Below are 6,192 nucleotides of genomic sequence, written 5' to 3' on the forward strand. Positions count from 1 at the left end.
AGATGCTCTCTACAAAACAAGAAATAGAGGAACACCTGACAAGACATTTCAACCAACAGCAGAGCAAACTGACTCCAGTGGTCCATATACGTGGGAACCAAAAACACACAAAGCTCTCGAACCTAGATATAACGGAACCCATAACCACCATGGAAATGATAAGGACAATCAAACGCCTAAAAAACGGAAAAGCACTCGGAAATGACAGGATCCCAAATGAATTCCTGAAGTCACTGAAGCCAACATCGGTGGAAACCCTCAGGGAAGGCTTCAATACCATATTACGCACCAAGACCATACCGCAGAGCTGGAAGGAAGCGACAATTAAACTACTCCATAAAGGAAAAGAGAAGGATCCACAAGTATTGGACTCCTACCGCCCAATAGCTATACTGAGCAACACATATAAACTCTTTGCCCAAATTTTAAACAGCAGAATACAGGCAAGCCTGGAGAAAGAGAATATCCTACACGAATCACAAAATGGCTTTAGACCACACAGAAGGACCAGCGACAACATCTTCATTCTTACACAAGCAATAGAATACAAACAACAGGAAAACTCTGAGCTATACATCACGTACTTGGACCTGGAAGAGGCATATGACTATTCCACAAGAAAATCTCTGGTCAAAGCTCCAGGCCTACCTCAATGATGGCACTCTAACATTGCTAAAAAACCTGTATTCAGACAATCAGGCAGTCTTTGAGTTGGCTGGCCTGACATCAAAGCCAGTGAAAATGACAGCTGGAGTAAAACAGGGTTGTCCACTCTCGCCAACCCTATTTAATATGTATGTGAACCACCTACTAAAAAGCTTACATGAAGATGGACCAGGACTTCGCTTCACAACCATCACAACAGCAGGAGAGAGAGAATACACAAAAATATCAAGCCTGGCTTTTGCGGATGACATAGTCCTCTTCGCAGAGTCAGAAACAGACTTGCAAGATCTCCTCTCTGTATGCACTAAGGTTGCTGAGGAAGACCACCTGACCTTTAGTGCAAACAAGACAAACTGGATGGGGTTTAACCTGAGCCGAGACCATCACCCCAAGTTCTATCTGCAAGGCAAAGAAATATCCAGAACAAGTGAATATAAATATCTAGGTATCCACATCACAGATGACAAAAATATAGTATCCACCCATGAAGTGTACCTCCTGCGCAAATCAAGCAAATTAAAAGGATTTATTTGGAATGCAGCACGGCAGAGTTATAACAGATATACAATTGGTCGACTACTCTGGAAGACAATAGCGGTACCTGCTGTCACATATGCAAATGACGTATTGACCCTGACCCAAAGTTTCTGGAAATCTGCCGAGAGACACCAACTGGAGCTGGGAAGATGGTGTCTCGGAGGGAATGGGATTACAGCAAACTCTGCAGTAACTGGAGAAATGGGCTGGTCCACGTATGCCCACAGAGAGGCCAGGTCCAAGCTCCAGTACCTTGGAAGGCTGGCTTTCCTGCCGAAACAAAACTATGCCTCAAGACTGTACAGATATATTCGATACAAGAAAGTGAAAACTAATTGGATAAAGAAAATCACGGCCCTTGACTCAAAATTCAGCAAAGACACAGCACGGCACCTAGCCAAGACAGTTAGGGACTGAGACAAAACAATCAAAACGGAAGTTGCCAAGACAGACCTAGATATATGGAGGCAAAACATGGGGCAACGTCCAAGCCTTCACATGTATATGTCATTTAAAGAAACACCGTGCACCGTCCAACATTATAGAGGTGATGAAGGCAGCGCCCTGCTGTTCCAAGCAAGAACAGGGTCCCTCTTGACCCAGAAGAGGAGGCAAGACCTTTTCGACGAACCGGACACCAAATGCACAGTTTGTGGCGCCCATTTGGAAGATGTTGAGCACGTCGTCGTATCGTGTCCAGGATTACCCGGTGGCGCAAGAAGTTGCGACCTATCCCAGGCTCTCGGTTTTACCGTGCAAAGAAAGACAGCCGGGCGGAATAAAGACAAGGCAGAAAGAGAAACAGGCCCACAAACCGCGACTACTGACGTGAACCACAGCGCAGAGCATGAAGATTTTGAAAGAGCGGAAGTGGAAGCCACCAAGCGCCGCCTGGTGACATGGAGGAGACGCAAAGGAGGACGAGCGGGTGGACGAGGAGGTGACAAGGAGGACGAGCGGAGCGGTGCGGGAGCGCGCAGTTTTGAAGTCTCCGTCAGGTCAGTAATTTTCTCGTTCTCCCAGTAAGTGACATTAGCTTAACATAATGGGGAAAAAGAAGAATCAGGATCAATTGGACAAATTGATTCAATGTGACCAGTGCTTCCGCTGGATGTTCGTCGATGAAACGCGCTTCGCTACGTTCGACGAAGCACAGCACTCACAAGAACCATTCGAATGTGGATTATGTGAGAGATTCGCTACTCTCGAGAGCTCCATAAAAGCCCAAACAGCTGAAGCCAGGCAAGCTAAAGAAGATATAAAGACGTTAGAAGAGAAGGTCAAGAGCCTCGCAGATCAGAACCAACATCAACTCGAAGTGATCGAAAAGCTGACATTAAAGATCAACGAAGTAGATGACGAAAATGCCAGACTCCAGAGAGCCCTCCAAACGGTAGAAGAAATAACAGGAGACAGTTCGACAATATGCACATCAAATATGCAAAACAGAGACAGCGACATACTAGAAAATGGCGAAACGCGAGTAAACTACGCTCAGAAGGTAAAAACAGGTCAGGAAGCCGCGCAACGGACTAAGCCCCTAAAAGAACGAGGTCGCGTTCCCTTGTACGAGGCCTCCCCAATAAAGGACGCTGGGGAACAAAGAGGAGTAGACAGACAAGGAAGTAAAAGCGATAACCAAAGCCAGAATGTCGGAGAGAATCGTCCCCCTAAACTTGGACATGAACAGCGAGTGTGGCTCATCGGAGATTCCAATGTGAACAGATTAAAGAAGCCGCTACTACAAACCCTCCGCGGCGACAAGCGCGTCACAGTTAGTGGCCTCCCAGGCGCGACGGCACACGACATAATTAACGAGATTAAAAAGTCCCCAAGTGAAGATGAAGAACGGCTTACCATCATAATGGCAGGACTCAATGATATACTAAGCGGTAAAGAGCCCAGCGATGTTGTATCCACGATAATGGAGTTTGTTAGCCAACAGAGCAATGACTCGAGGAGTGAAGTTTTTGGTATCTGCTCCATTCCCTTCGTCAAAGACAGAGGGCAGGAACTCCGAGACAACATCAGGGAAGTCAACGTCCAACTAAGAGCAGCGTGCCACAGTTCTTCATCTGTTATTTTTCTAAACAGCTACCATGCTCTACGCGGGGTAAGAGACTCCGGCATGGTAGACATACACTTTTCCCCCGAGGGAAGTGATAGAGTGGCCGAACGTATTGCCATGAAAATGATGACTTTTTTAAAGATCGATCCAGTCGTCGAAAGGAGACACCAGCCTCCCTACTACCCCAGATTCCAAAGACCCGGATCACAACCGTTCTTCCCCTGGTCCCGCCACTCATACCCTCACAACCCGACATACGTGAAATGGAACCGCACACAGAACCCTGCGATGGGCTTGAACCCGCACCGACCCTATCGCCCCCGATACTAACAGAAACCCTGCACAACCAACCGCACTACAGTGACCAGCACCCGACCCCTTGGAATCCAAACGACAAATCAACCGAGGAACATCGTGCAATTCCACGTTACCAACAAGCAGCTGATAGCCCACCACAACACTCCATACAACCTGTACAACGGAGACATTCCCGAAGAAGAAACCAACGAAGGCAAAGATACGACAACTGCGAAGACCTAATTGTCGCCAGTTTAAATCTACAGGGAGGCACGAAAATGAAATGGGAGGAGCTCCAAAGAAACGGGATAGAGGAGAACATCCATGTATATGCGCTCACAGAAACTCACCTTCAGAACCAAGAACAGCCACTCCTGAATACAGGCTGGCAATGGATTGGTACAAATCGGAAAACCGGAATAAAAAAAGGAGGCGGTGTTGGATTCGTGTATCAATCCCAGTATGTAAATGCAAAATTGGTAAAAGAATGCGAAGAGCATATGTGGTCAGTATTCGAAACACAAAAAGGAACGGAAGTGGCGGTATGTGTCGCGTACATGGCAACAGGCACCAGCAGCGACACTAGACACTGGAACAACACGATCTACGACTGCATACAGCAGGATCTAAACGAACTCAACAACCAGAAACTCCGCATAATCATAACCGGCGACTTCAACTGCCACTGCATGGAATTAGATGGGCGCGAGACAGCAGACAAACTACGCACTCTTGCAGAAAACAACAGGCTAAGAATATTAAATCTGGAACCGACTTGCGAGGGGAAAACTACATGGATCAGAGGAACGCAAAAATCAGCTATCGACTATTTCCTGGTAAACGAGACCTTCAGCAAGACCAATGATAACTTGAAGCTCGTTATAGACGAAGAAGGAAGGCTTAACTGCGACAGCGACCACAATCTCCTCAAATTATCAGTCACGGTAACTCACCCGGCCTCTCGAAGACAAACCAGATCACGCCAGCGGCATCGCGACAAAAAGAATAGACAGCGTTGGAAAACACAGGACGTGAACAAACTGCAAGACTTTGCCGAGACCCTCGAGAACGACCTGTCTAACACACCATCTGTTGACTATGATCAGCTCATCCGACAAATAGAAAATGCAGCGATGAAGTCGGTCGGGAAAACATCAAAGAAAAGGTCGACTAGAAGAAGGAATCAGCCTTGGTTCGACGATGAGCTGAGAGCCGCAGTAGACCACCGAAAGCAGCTAAATAGAGCAAAAAGGAAAGCCATAAAGTTAAAGGAGGATTACTCAGAACAAGATCGACTGTACCAAGAACAGAAAGCAATAGTAAGTGTTATGGTAACCGACAAAATTCGGGTCTTCCACGAAAAAATCACTAGTGACATCAAGGAAAAAGGCAAGAGAGGCGGGGCAGCTCTCTGGAGATACATCAGGAACCTTCAGCAACACGAAAACAGCTCACCAGTGTACGCCTTCTATAACGAGAACGAACAACTGCTTTCTTCAGCCACAGATATAGAACGATTCTTAACTACGTACTTCACTAACCAGCAAGGGGAACTTCAAAGAAGAAGTGTCATCCCAAAGCCAACCGAAAGCGCGCCAAACTCTAACAGAGCAGACATCATGGAATACTTTACTGTAGCAGAAGTGGAAAGGGGGATCCGTGGGCTCACATCGGGAAAGGCAGCGGGCCCGGACAACCTGCCCAACGAATTTATCAAAGCAATGAAACCGCAGGCACTCCAGGCATTAACACATTGCTTCAATGATATACTATATACTAAAGTAATACCCGATGACTGGAAACGAGCAGACATTCAACTGTTGCACAAGGGCAAAGGCAAACCAAAGGAAGAGATCAGCTCGTACCGCCCAATAGCCCTGCAAAGTAATATATATAAGCTTTTCGCCGCACTACTAGCAAAGAGATTACAATTTGAATGCGATACAAAGCTATCTGATCTGCAAAATGGTTTCCGTAAGAATAGAAGATCTAGCGACAACATCTTCATCATCACCCAGCTCATAGAACTGTCAGAAGCCGAAAACAAAGACCTCTACTTGGGCTTTTTAGACCTGGAGAAAGCCTACGACGCCGTCCCACACCACGCCCTAATAACAAAAATGCACTGCATGGAAATCTCGACGAACACAACAGAAATGATCCAGGCAATCTATACAGGATGTACCAGCAAATACTATATCGGAGACTTCAAGTCGGGAGAAGTTAGACTAGAGGTCGGCCTTAGGGAGCCTCCATGGGTTGCTGCGGCTTCTCCGCTTTTCAGGGAGGAGACACCCTTTAACCATGCCAACGCCGCCTTTCCTCCTCGCCCTCGCGCGGAGCGCGCATTTTGACTCCCAACTTGCTACGCGCTGCCCATTGCCGGCTGTGCATTTTGCGCGTTCGAGCGGCCATCCGGCACATGTACACGCAAGTGATTGCATTTCTTCTGTATTTTAGCGTCATTGTATGTTTTGGGAACGAATATCGCAACTCATCCCTCCGGAATTTTAAATCCAGCGTGGAACAGAACGTGTCAGAACAGCCTCTATTTCTACTGAAATCGGTCGTTCCACGAGTCATATCCTCGTGTAATACCAGCGTTCCGTCCCATTTTTTCTGCG

This window comes from Ornithodoros turicata, chromosome 1 (genome assembly GCF_037126465.1).
Source record: "Ornithodoros turicata isolate Travis chromosome 1, ASM3712646v1, whole genome shotgun sequence".
Lineage (NCBI taxonomy): Eukaryota > Metazoa > Arthropoda > Arachnida > Ixodida > Argasidae > Ornithodoros > Ornithodoros turicata.